At 38.0% G+C, this 14,570-nt stretch overlaps 1 protein-coding gene across 1 annotated transcript in view; it reads right to left on the reverse strand.

Annotated features, from left to right (window-relative positions):
- The window catches only part of LOC106073873 (uncharacterized), a 64,865-nt gene extending 53,051 nt beyond the window's left edge, over positions 1–11,814 (reverse strand). The window contains exon 1 of the mRNA XM_056031893.1: positions 11,351–11,814. The gene's annotated coding sequence lies outside the window, so the exon portion shown is untranslated. The remainder of the gene's footprint in view (positions 1–11,350) is intronic.
- Between the last annotated feature and the right edge of the window lie 2,756 nt (positions 11,815–14,570).

The raw sequence follows: 14,570 nt of genomic DNA on the forward strand, positions 1-14,570 counted from the left end.
TAATTCGATATCATCTAAGCATAACATTTGATGGCAATGCCTCCGATTCTGGAAGGATGAGTGTGGCGATTCGCATGACTAGGTAAACCCAGTTGTGACCTGCATATTTTCCACATGCCTGACTTTTTGGACTTTTATGACATAAAAAGCGAGTCGACTGAGGTCTTATTGGAGCTGCAAACATCTCAGAACAGGTGAATCTGTGTTTCAATATCCTAACAGGGAAAGTAACCCATCAAAAATGGGCCTTAACACCACGACTGATAAATGAAATGTCAGTTCTTTAGTACTTACCACGCGGAAGTACTCACCACGCGGAAGTACTAACCACGCGGAAGTACTCACGTCTCCACAGTACATCCTCTCATGGGAAGGGTTGATATTAAAAGAGAAGATAGTCGATATTTAAGACAGAAGATTGTCGATATTGAAAGAGAAGATAAGTCGATATTAAAAGAGAAGATAAGTCGATATTAAAAGAGAAGATAAGTCGATATTACAAGAGAAGATAAAGTCGATATTACAAGAGAAGATAAGTCGATATTACAAGAGAAGATAAGTCGATATTAAAAGAGAAGATAAGTCGATATTACAAGAGAAGATAAGTCGATATTAAAAGAGAAGATAAGTCGATATTACAAGAGAAGATAAAGTCGATATTAAAAGAGAAGATAAAGTCGATATTACAAGAGAAGATAAAGTCGATATTACAAGAGAAGATAAAGTCGATATTAAAAGAGAAGATAAGGCGATATTAAAAGAGAAGATAGTCGACATCAAAAGAGAAGATATTTGATATTAAAAGAGAAGATAAGTCGATATTAAAAGAGAAGATAGTCGACATTAAAAGAGAAGATAAAGTCGACATTAAAAGAGAAGATAGTCGATATTAAAAGAGAAGATAAAAAAGTCGATATTGAAAGAGAAGATAAAGTAGATATTAAAAGATAAGTCGATCAAGCCAGATGTATTTGTTTACATACAAACAACTTTACCCCCCCCCCACTCCGAAAAAAAAAATGGCCTCCATGCTGAAAATCAAAACGACCGCTGCTTTACTCTAACAGCTTCCAAAAGCTCTTTAGACACTATTTATAGACTGCATCTATTTGTTACCTCCCTTCAGCCCACATCACTCCCTGCCAGCGTCCCCCACCCACACATCCACGAAAAGAACTAATCACATTCGATTGGACTACACTGCCCTATAGAATCCTTTACTTTAGAGAACAGGCAAAACAATCTTATCTTTTTTTATTATTATTATTTTTTTAAGAGTGAAGCGTAAGGGGGTCAAGAGAGGTCAAGGTCAGGATTCCATTGTTTACATGCTACGTAACTTTATCTCCAGAGGGAATTCCCGATCGTGTGCCCGTGTAAGATTAACAACTGCGTGCCCTACTTTTATGGGCTGTGTTCACTGATCTAAACTTACTCAGCTGGAGAGTGTCGTAGTGATTCCAGGAGGGGCGTAGGTAGAAAAAATGAATACTATGAAAGTCCATACTACCGAACACTAACTTAATTGCACCTAGTACTCACTAAAAGCGTGAATCTTATAAGATAAGATAAGAATGGTCTATTTCAATGAAAACGAAATGAAAATATGTTTGAAGGGGTCCTAGATTGTTAACGCTATATGCCTTCCTTTTTATTCCCCCTGCGTTGATCCATCCATGGATATGAAACACGAGACAGGCGCAAAAATGAACCAAGAACAATCTCTGTTGTTATTACCTCCCCTTGACATGCACTCAATTATATTTAGCATCCAGGCTGCCATTCTCAAGTCAGTGTTTCAATTGTGTCTCGTACTCAATCAATGAATGTATTTACCATGACTTACGATGCAGACAGACAGACAACTGATTCAAAGACAGACTATTGGTTCACAGACAGACAACTGATTCAAAGACGTATTATTGGTTCACAGACAGACAACTGATTCAAAGACAGACTGTTGGTTCACAGACAGACAACTGATTCAAAGACAGAATATTGGTTCACAGACAGACCAACTGATTCAAAGACAGACTATTGGTTCACAGACAGACCAACTGATTCAAAGACAGACTATTGGTTCACAGACAGACAACTGATTCTCATACAGACTGTTGGTTCACAGACAGACAACTGATTCACATACAGACTGTTGGTTCACAGACAGACTACTGGTTCACAGACAGACTACTGATTCACAGACAGACAACTGATTCAAAGACAATTCCGTCCCTACAAACGGTTAACCAATCACAAAGCCAGGAGAAAAAGTAATTGGATGATAAACACATTTAAAAAAAAAAGTTGTAACATCTAATGCTAGTCCCTGGTACATTCAATGCAAATTAAACAAGCGATCAGATTATTAACCATATCTGCTACTATCCTGTGAACCGATAATTGGTTAGACAGATGTTGTGGGAGACTATTCATGGTGAAACAGTTGTCTGTGAACCCACTGGCTGGTGAACCATCTGTCGTGGAACCAATTTGTTAAAGCCTCGTAGAGTGATTAAATTGATGACACTGCTCGGAGTGTCACATGCCTTACAGGTAGAAACATTAATGATATCTGTGGTAGTGATACACTTTTGTTACAAAGCGTATACAAACGTACTCTGTCTGTCTGGTAAAAAGTTTGTACAAATTATTTTTCCCACACCCAATCTCAAGTTAAATTTTCCACAATTATTTATTGCACCTGAAAAAAAACAACAAAAAAACAACGATAATTAATAAAAAAAAAAGAAATTACTTAATTAACTATTGGTATCGAACAAGAGAAAGAAATTGTACTTGACAGATGTGGTGGTGTAAGTTGAATTAGTCCCCTTGAGGAGGCTTGACCTCTCGAGCTCGAATTCAGGTCGCACATTTTTATTTTACAACGCATCTAAAACCCAATCACGGTAACATTGGAGGATGCTCCTACCTCCCCCCCCCCACAATTTTTTTTTCTCTACTGGTCGAAACAAGTGACAGGATCAAAGCGCATTGAGAAAACCTTAAAAGCATGGAATTTTGCGCCAGACAAAAGCAATTGGTACAAAATATTTCTAAACGCACAGATTTGTTGTTGTTGGTCTAGATCAGTGGTTCTCAAACTTTTTTTTTTACTCGGCGACCCCCCCCTAACACGATTCCCCACTAATTACCAATGGAAAAATAAGTCTACCTTCGTACATTAATGTTACACTCGCTAAAGGTGCTCTCTGCATCCTCTGGCAATATGTCAGTGTGCTTAATTGATATGTGTCCCCCACTTTTTTTTTGTTTTAACTCTTTCTCGCCGAACTGACGATACCAGCGTTGATTCCACCAGAATGTGGTAAAAATATTTCTAAACGCACAGATTTGTTGTTGTTGGTCTAGATCAGTGGTTCTCAACCTTTTTTTTTTTACTCGGCGACCCCCCTAACACGATTCCCCACTAATTACCAATGGAAAAATAAGTCTACCTTCATACATTAATGTTACACTCGCTAAAGGTGCTCTCTGTATCCTCTGGCAATATGTCAGTGTGCTTAATTGATATGTGTCCCCCACTTTTTTTTTGTTTTAACTCTTTCTCTCCGAACTGACGATACCAGCGTTGATTCCACCAGAATGTGGTAAAAATATTTCTAAAGCACAGATTTGTTGTTGTTGGTCTAGATCAGTGGTTCTCAAACTTTTTTTTTTACTCGGCGACCCCCCTAACACGATTCCCCACTAATTAGCAATGGAAAAATAAGTCTACCTTGGTACATTAATGTTACACTCGCTAAAGGTGCTCTCTGTATCCTCTGGCAATATGTCAGTGTGCTTAATTGATATGTGTCCCCCACTTTTGTTTTTTGTTTTATTAATTTGACACTTCAGATCATTTCAATGATTGTGATTGTAATTACGCAAGACTGCTTAATGTCCCTTTATTTTATTTATTTAAATGTCAATGTAAACCATCTATTGTACAAACGTGTTTGTTACGTTTCACCTTAAAAACGAAAAAAAAACACACAAAAAAAAACTTCCAATGAAAAATTCCGAAAACCCAAAATTTCCAAGTAAGTATTTAAAAAAAAATGTTTTCCTTGTTTTAACTCTTTCTCTCCGAACTGACGATACCAGCGTTGATTCCACCAGAATGTGGTAAATAATTACGGAGAGAAAGAGTTAAATTACCACTAGAGCTGAGGTTAGGTGTCTCGAAGTCTAGTGATGGGAAAACGTTTTTGAGTAGGCCTACACCAAAACTAATAGAAAACAAGGTTACAAAGTCAATTTGTGTGGAAACACAAACTCCAAATCGGCCCCCCGAAGTGGTCCACCCATGCAGGTAAAAAGGCATGTTTCAATATTTTCAGAAAGAATATCAGAATGAGATTCTGTCAAAGGCAAATGACAGAGAAGAATGGAGAAAGAATGTTGACAGATCATGTGTGGTGCCCCAACGGTCCAGCAGACCATGGGATAGGTGAATATGAATGTGAAGTTAGATGAGAACATGACCTAATTGATGTGTTAAAATGATTATCTAGTTCAGGGGTTCTCAACATGTGGGTCGCGACCCCCTTGGGGGTCGATTGACGATTTGCCAGGGGTCGCCTAAGACCATCGAAAATATGGATTGTTACTGTCTACTCTTCTATTTCTGTATGTGTGTTTGGGGGGTGGGGGTGGGGGCGGTTGCGCCAGAGTAGGGGATTGTAAAAAGGGGTCGCCGAGCTTAAAAGGTTGAGAACCGCTGATCTAGTTGGTGTAATTGTTTTGTAAAGGGCCAATCTCTTATTCAAAGCCTCAAAGGAAAAAAAAAACATTTCTGTAAAAAATAAATAGTCAAGTGTTCCATAGCCGCAGTACAGCCCTGCAGTTCACGCGATGATATGAAAAACTACTTATTAATTGTTGTTTTAAATTATGTTTCACTTATATGCATACTAAATAGATTTTTTTGTCTTTAAAAATTTTCCCCTTTTGGGGGCCTCTAACCCCCCCCCCTCAGAAACCTGGTCCTGTGTTGGATCAAAATGAAATGAATGTGATGTTTAAAGATTCGAGTGTTGTTATGGCTTGTTTGTGTGCGTTTCTATGACAACGGTGAGTGAAGCTAGCTATTGGTTGGTAGCTTGCGAACGCCGGTATGGACAGTATCATATGGCTTGTTTTCGAGTCCAAAGATTAATGAGGAAAGCAGTATTTCCCGTGGCTACGCAGCCCCAGCTGTGACCTACATATTTTGCCACAACTAGCGCATAACCATTGTCCGCCGGTGGTCGATTTAGATTTTCTTTTCGCCGTCTACCTCTGTCCGCGGGCATTTTTTTTTAAACCAAAAAAAAAATGGGCAGTATAGAGGGACAGTATAGGCGGTTACGCTGGGCAGGGCACGTATCCCGTATGGGGGACGAACGTATGCCAAAGGCAGTCTTTTTTTTTGGTGAACTGAAATGTGGTCGAAGTTACAGAATTCCCCCCCCCCCCTCCCCGGAAACGCTATAACTGACATAGAAGAGAGCACCTGGTTTCTAGCGGTTTCAGAGCGAGACAACTGGAGGTCACTTACCAAGGAAACACTGCCTTCCTCATTAACCTCAGGACTCGAAGACAAGTCTTTTTATTATGCAGTGTGAATGATGCAAGATAAGCGGGACTCTCGTAAGCTATCTCGGGTATGCCAGACAAGTCCAGAACGCCAGAGTAAAAAGACGCGATTTTGTAGTGAGCTAGATTTTGTTCTAAATACCATTTTTTTTATTATTGCTAAAGTCTACCACATTTATTTCATTTAATCTGAAGTTAAATTGGTTTATATTGTAATAAACGCTATACTCTACAGTTCAAAGGAAGAAGTTAATTTAAGTTTTACTAGTTAAAATATAACACGCATTCAGCGTTTTAGTTGCCTACCAGCGGTTTGGTGCTACTAGTCAAAGACCGTCAACAAGTGTTCTGAAAGTAGTTCGTCATAATTTGGTGAAAATTGGAACCTATTTATTGTTAGGAGTGAAGTGAACTGAAATATTCATTGTTAGGAGTGAAGTGAACTGAAATATTCATCCGCCAATCTATTTCTGGCAAAGATTTTTCTTAACTCTCATTGTTGAAAAACATAAGCTGCTCAAAAATGATACCCGGATGCACACAACTGCACACATTTTATTAGAATGGGATATTACATTTGGGAAATCTGGCATTCTGACAGGACCCTATTGAGCTCTTCATTTTGGAAGATTAAGAAATAATTTATTGAGCGCAAGTTAAGTTTGAAGTTTGTCTAGTTTCATTGTTAGTGTCCATATTGATAGACATAGTAGACTTCCACGTCCATTCATCTTTGAAAACAAGACATTCTGAATCAGCTCGATGACATTCTGAATCAACTCGACGACATTCTGAATCAACTCGACGACATTCTGAATCAACTCGGCGACATTCTGAATCAACTCGACCACATTCTGAATCAACTCGACCACATTCTGAATCAACTCGGCGACATTCTGAATCAACTCGACATTCTGAATCAACTCGACATTCTGAATCAACTCGACGACATTCTGAATCAACTCGACGACATTCTGAATCAACTCGACGACATTCTGAATCAACTCGACATTCTGAATCAACTCGACATTCTGAATCAACTCGACGACATTCTGAATCAACTCGACATTCTGAATCAACTCGACGACATTCTGAATCAACTCGACATTCTGAATCAACTCGACATTCTGAATCAACTCGACATTCTGAATCAACTCGACGACATTCTGAATCAACTCGACGACATTCTAAATCAACTCGACGACATTCTGAATCAACTTGATGGCATTCTGAATCAACTCGACGACATTCTGAATCAACTCGACGACATTCTGAATCAATTCGACGACATTCTGAATCAACTCGACGACATTCTGAATCAACTCGACGACATTCTGAATCAACTCAACATTTACCAGTTGAAAATATTTTGCAAACATAGTTAAGTTCCCTTTTCAGACTTAGCGGTCTATGGGGCAGATGATGAAAAGGTCATCTGTTTCTGCGGACCATGGTTAACGAGGGTATCATGTGGCCAGCACAACGACCAACCGAGTTTACTTTTCCCAAAACTATTGTCAGGTACCCATTAACTCTTTCTCTCCGCAATTATTTACCATATTCTGGTGGAATCAACGCGGGTATCGTCAGTTAGGAGAGAAGGAGTTAAAGCTGGGCGGACTCAGAGGTGCCCAAAAAAAAAAAACAAATTTAAAAGCCCAGTCTTCACCAGGATTCAAACCCGGGACCTCCGGCTCGAAAGCAAAGTGCTCTACTGCTCAGCCACCTCGCCTCCATTATGCAAAGGCTCGCAGTGACATAAAGAAAGAAATAATAAAAAAAAACACTGTCACTAATTAGCTTAAAACTTTCGCGTAAGCAATGAATCATATAAAAACTAAAAGCCGGGTTTTTAAACTCGTATTACACAAGGTAGAACTAGTACCTTGTGTGTGAAATTTATTTAGTTTGTATTATTCTAACGATACATAAGGCGGGGGATGGATTAGACATTTCAAAGGGTCGGAATTGGACTATCACTTGCTTTAGGCCAAAAGAATCTTCATCGGCCTGAATGAAAAAAAAAAAAAAAAAAAAGAATCTTTCAGTCCGAAAGAGATCCAAGCAGATGCACATCTATTTTTTTTTTCTTCTGCCGTTTTCTCTATGACATTCGGTATTAGAGGCGAGGTCGAAGGTCGAGCACTCAGAGGAGAAACTCTCATTTTCCTTCTATGTTCTGCGACTCAAAAGATTTCGTTGCAATACAATAGTATTCGTGATATTTCGTTCCGAAGCAATTCGCGTTTTCTGTTAAGATTCTTACTTTATATTACAGGGTACTTTGAATTTAGCACATATTCGATCAATATCGCTACTAGCTATTGACTTTACGATCAACTTCGATCTAATCATTTTTAAGAAAACTTTCAATATGTGTGCAAGCCACACCCCGCCCTCAGTGACTCCATCTATAGATTGGGGGGGGGGGTTGACAGCACACACACACACACCACCTAGTCATACTCTACAAAGTAACGTCACGATTTAGCGTCAAACTCTTTACACAGCCGTGACCTGTTGACCTTTCATTCACCCGCATGTCTATGTACTGTGAACTACCCCACCTTTCCCACACACAAAGAACCGAATAAAAACGTGTAGAGAGATGTGTTTGAAAAGCTATCTCCAGGTTCAGATTGAATTCGGAAATTTTGTCAGTCTGGCCAATAGTTTATATACACTTTATTTCTCCTACACCCAATCTCGGATCAAGCTGAAATTGTGCACAATTATTTCTTTTACCTGACAATACAAGAATCAATAATAATAATAATAATAACAAAACAACAACTAACCAATTAGTCAATTAACTATTGGTAATAAATTACTTTGTTTGTACAGGACTGAAGTGGTGTTATAAGCCGAATTAGTCCCCTTAAAAAGAGAAAAAAACACTACTTGACTGAAGTGGTTGCTGAATTAGTCTCCTCAGATTGTCGTGTGAGGCTCATTACAAACGGACCCCATTCACCAATCGTAAACAAACGACATTTAGCCACGTGATTCTATATATCTTCTATACAAATTACACAATACACACAGGCTATCACGTGACCGTTTTTTTTCCCGTTGTTTTATCAATATTATCACATAAATGTAACATTATTTTTTAATAGAGACGCACTAGGCACGAACTCTCTGTTGGCACAACAACAAGGCAACCTGGATCTGCATCTTTATACAGTTAAAACAACACCAAGGACTGCAACAGGCCTGTCAATCATCATCATCATCATCCAACTCCATTTGAGTGAGGGCTTGAGAGGCTCAAATCCTCTCTCGCAAAAGCCCTGGACAGAAACCCTGCTGTCTTGCGTTAGTTAGACCCGCATTCTGACAAAAGACAGAGATGAATGGAGAGAGACCGTCGACAGTTCATGTGTGGTGCCCCCCCCCCCAAGTGGTCCAAAAAAATACAACGCATATATATTGTGTACAGTAAGCGAGGGTGGTGGTGGTGGTGGCGGTATAGAGCAAGGCCAACGATCCACGGGTCTTGAGTTCAAATAGCAATAAATGCTAATAGTGCTTTAGTTCGAGATCTCAGCCCCCCCCCCTCAAATGCCTCAACAGGGTAAGCTACAAAACACATGACGTGAGTCACACCATGAGTCAGCCTTTTCTAATGGGTACTTGACATAAGTTGGGGGTCATCTCTTTCCATGCTTACTATTAACAATGAATATTAAAAAAAAAAAAACTAACTATCTAGCTGTAATTGAAAGGTTATGGAATCCCAATATGAATGAAATCGTTTTTTAAACAACAAAGCATTAGGGTTTATTAAAAGATTACGTTTTTCGAATCAAACAAGAGCGTGAAACTAAAACACTATTTAACCAAGCAACATTAGAATACGCAACCTCGGTTTGGGACCCCCTTAACTTTAAAAAAAAAAAAAAAAAAGCAATATTAAGAGAATACATAAAAACAGTGTGCGGGCCATGCTTCTCGGGCTCGACGTGGCCCACGAGTGGAAAGGGTCATTAGGGGAGACGATTGAAGCACCAAGTCCATTGCACGGGCGGGGATGGAAGAAAGGCCCCCAACAAACATGTCATCACCCACAAGGGTCCGATTTCATGTCTGACACTTGCACGGCCGAGAATGAATATTTTCCCAGGTGTGCTCGGCCTTCGGTCTCGCTTCTAACGCGAGCGTCTACGAGCCATCGGTATTAGGTATGTAAAAATGTACATCTACATGGATCTTTCCCAGACAGAAGTTTGTCCAGACTAGCAAAGTGAAGCGAGCTCCCGTTGGCCTAGAATTTCTATAATCTTAGACTCAACTCTTAAGGACAATTACGAAGAAGTCACAGCAGATTCTACTAAGCTTAATTCAGGAGAAGCTATCTATACCAGTTATTCATGATTCATCTAGGGCGCTAGGCCAGGGGTGGGCAACCTTTTTCAATCGAGGGCCGCATGAAAAAAAGTTTGAGAATATGCCTACTTAGAATATGGTCCTTCCGCGCCGTTCGGCGCATTGGGCGGCAAGCTGTCTCCACAAAGATCTGTCACTGGCAATGTCTGGAGCCTCCTCCCACCCGATGTCCAATTTTCTGAGGTCCTTTATGAAGGTGTGGCGCCAAGTTATACGAGAACGTCCCTGTTTGCGCTTTCCTTGTATTGGCCTCCACCACATGGCAATGTTTCTTTAACCTCCCCACATAAGGGATAAGGAACAGAACTTTCATTAATTTATGTAGATATTTAAAAATATTTTTTAAAATATCTTTTTATTTTTATATATGTATAATCTGTGAGCACATGTAATTTCTATAGGTGTCCGAGGGCCGGATAAAACACTTCGGCGGGCCGATGTGTCCCGCGGTCAGTAATTTGCCCACCCCTGCGCTAGGCGCATCTCTTGATGTTTTTTTTTTAGACAGAATTGGGCCAATAGCCTTTAGATTGATCTAGATAAGACTATTGAGATCTAGATTTGTATTCAACATTCAGTTACAAGCATGATTTCCTACTTTAGAATTTGACCATTGTACCCAATACAACCACACAAAGCTAGATCTAGAACATTCGAGATTATTGTAGATCTATAATTTATAGATATCTTGATTTAATATGTATATTAGTAGTACAAACCTAACTCTGCAACTCAAGAAAACACAGAAAGAAACTAGAACAGATACAATAAATAGCAGTGAGATTTATAATAGCGAATGATCCTAATTTGATTAGAGTAACACCATTAGTAAAATCACTAAACTTAGAGACACTTCAGGGCAGAATAATAAAAAGTCAAGTAGCTATAATAAATAAAGCACCAAAACATAATTAACAAATAGAAAAACAAAACCAATTTATGAAATACTCAGAAAGACACAAAGATAGAGGCACATTTCTTATTCCATACGCTAGAACAAGTGCTCCTTCTTCCCTAGTGACATTGGAGAATAGAATGGGTTGCCTGAATCAGACAGGAAAACCAAAGACTTAGCAGAGTTTAAGTCTTTGATTAACAAGCAAGACTAGATTTACACAATGTAACACATGAAAGGCGTAGGACGTAATTATCTTCTTTTTTTTTTTTGAAGTAACGTCTGTAATCTTATATATAATATATAGATCTAGATCTATAAGATAAGATTATTTATTTTGTGTAATATTATATAGATCTATAAGATAAGATTATTTATTTAGTATGTGTGCTTCTTGCTAGTAGATCTAGATCAAGATCTACTTGTTTTAAAATCTAGATCTAGGTCTTAGCTTGAAACGAATGTGAATAGTATTTCTTTTACCTGGTTTTGTCCTTGTTTGATCTATTGTAATCCAATATCCAATGAGCACTGATGCATTTAAGATCAAGTCTAGTTCAAATAATGAAAACACATGATCACAGTCTCGTCTAGTTTAATACAATCTAGACTCTAGATCTAGATATATTAGAATTATTAGATATAATCTTAAGTTAAGGATGTTAATCTAGATCTAGATTATGTAAATATAGACGCTAGACTTGTCGTGTTTAAATCTCGATCCACGATATACACTAATACAGATCTATCTATACACTACTAATACTAAATGATAAATGCTATGCCTATCTATCCCTCGTGTCGTTTGTTTATCACTTAATATGCACAAAGAAAAAGACAGATGCCCTGTAACAACACACTTGCCTTGATCTGAAATACGCGAGTACTGCACACTGGATAAACAACACACACACACGCAGACACGCCAACACTTGGTAGCGCGGTGACACACGACACACAACCAGCGAGAGCCGGGATGAAAAGTACACCTGTTGAGAGAGGAGGGGAAGATAAAGGAGGAAGGGGAGTTTTTCTTTTTTTTTTTTTTTTACTGCTACCCAGACAAACGCACATACACGATTGCGTATATTGACACGCACACACACACGCTTGAGGCGAGACATAAACACGCTTCTCGCGCCGTTTCTTCTGCAGCAGACGGTAGTTCTCCCTACCCCCTCCCCCAATTCATCGCCCCGTCTACCTGAGAGATGTAAAGAGATAGTGCCATACCATTCCAATGCTTGTCAAAATGAAGTAAGAACATTTAGAAGGACTAGATTCTAGGACATTTCACCTTCACCTATCAAGTGGTCGCAAACTGCGGCTCTCGATCCGCATGTTTGGCTTCGGCTCTTCCACACACACACACACAAAGAAAAGTTTGGTGCAGGCACAGTGGCGTAGCAAGGTACCCGTGGGGGCCCGGCTTCAAGAACATTTTGGTGGGCCCCCCTCCAGCCAATAAGACAAATTTAGTGTGAGACAAAGGATGAGTAATCTAAATGTAAAGACATTCCAATGTAAAGATCTTGCCTTTTAAAAAAAAAAAGTAATTATGTCGTAGCGTTTGATTCAGTTAGGACTGCATATAAGTAATAGTGTCTTCAAAGTCAATGTTTTTACAACAGAGTTAAACGACTTAAAAGTGTTTCAAGTAATCTACTCTGTATTCACCCGTCACTAAATAGCAGGGCCGGATTCAACCGTTGTGGGGCCCTATGCGAAACGGATTTCGCGGCGCCAAGTTTGGGTAGGGATACGGATAATAAGTGAAATTTAAAAGGTTGTTTTAGAAAATATATTCGTCTTTGCATTTTATTCATTCTTTACTATGTACAGAACTACACCACGAGCCTTGCGTGTAGCGAAGTCATACAGTATATCATAACAATTCTGTTTCCTGCATAGATCACGCAAGAATTACCAAATGTTTCAATCTATCTACGAGAATTGTTGACCTCAAGTAATTCTTCATTAGTTTGAGGCCCGAGAAGCTTCTTTCACTAGATTCCAAAATTACGGGTATTGCATAATGCCGTTTTTTTTTTATCGCGCGTAGGATTGGTGTTTCCCTTATTGAATGACACGCCAAAACGACGTTTTTTTGTCTATATATTTCAGGAGATATATTTGTTTTCAAAAGATTTGAATAAATATACGGATATTTCCAGGACTTTTTCGTATATTTTACAATTTCAGGAGATTTCCAGGAGTTCCTGTTAAATCGACAGGAGGCTGCGGGAATTCAGTTATATAAGTTATAAAATGGTTTAATTTAATAATTTATGCACCTAGAATTAGCGCGGGTCCTATGAAAGTGCGGGGCCCACTGCGGTCGTATAGCTTGCAGTGGCATAAGGCCGGTCGACTAGTTTTAGCTAAAACTCTTTGCAATCGCCATTTTAAAAAAAATCTAAATTAGGCAATGAAAGAGAGGTCATATCTTCTGCTGCAGTAAATAGTTATATGCGAAAAATCATTTTCAAACATGAGCTTTATTAAGTACAGAATACTAATTCGGCTTTAGATTTTTGAATAAAATAATAATTACATAATTATAAGTTATCCATGCGAGGCCATTGTTTTAAGTCGTACAGTATTTATAGTTGTATTTGTTGTTTTTTTTTTGGTCAGATTTACTTTCACATTATTTAACACTTTAGAGATGTTAAAATAAATAGTATCTGTATATAAGTATGGTACTAAATTTGATGTATCGCTACTTAAAATAAGTATGCCATATAAAGAAAATGTTCAGCTCGATATTGTACATTTAACCCTTAAAGTACTGAGCTGTTTTACAATGAGTGCATACCAAATGGAATTACAATTCTGATGTCTAGAGGCTATTATACCACACGCATTTTAAGGGTTAATTCTAATTATTGACATAAAAATATCTCAACTAATGAAGCACCTAGATTTGAAAAAGAAATCGGATCTTCGAATCAAGTTTGATTCTGTAATGTTTACATTTGAGCTCTTTGGATGACCAATTTCGTATCCACTTTTGTAATTCTTTTCGATAATCTCGGATGGGTAAATTACATACCAAAAACTTCAAACTAAATCAAGATTATATTAAAAGTAAAATTGGTCATTACCATAAATGGTGAATGTTTAAAAAAATATCACTTGATTTTTTAGTAAATAAAAAAATTGAATTTGTTAATGTAAATTTTTTATAATATAGAATAACATAAATAATATATGTATGGTATGCCATTTTTACTATTTATTTCAAAAATAAAATTCTTTATTACAAAAACTGCAAAATTTTGTTATTCAAAATTTTTAATAGAGTTCTCCATATAATTCTATTACGAAAGTAATCTTATCTTATCTTATATAATACAGACGTTACTTCAAAAAAGAAGATGATTACGTCCTACGCGTCATGCATTTAGTCATGCATATTAACCAATGACTTAAATTCTGCCAAGTCACTGGTTTCCTGGCTAGTTCAGGCAACCCATTCCATGCTCTAATAGCACTAGGGAAGAAGGAGTATTTGTAAAAATTTGTCCTAGCATATGGGACGAGGAATGTGCCTTTATCTTTGTGTCTTTCAGAGTATTTTATTAAATTTTGTTTTTGTATTTGAAGATTATGGTTCAGTGTTTTATGTATGATTGCTACTTTACTACCGAAAGGTCATTTTTCAAAGGTATATCACTTTTGGTTAAATACGATATCTATT

Source organism: Biomphalaria glabrata, chromosome 6 (genome assembly GCF_947242115.1).
Source record: "Biomphalaria glabrata chromosome 6, xgBioGlab47.1, whole genome shotgun sequence".
Taxonomy (NCBI): domain Eukaryota; kingdom Metazoa; phylum Mollusca; class Gastropoda; family Planorbidae; genus Biomphalaria; species Biomphalaria glabrata.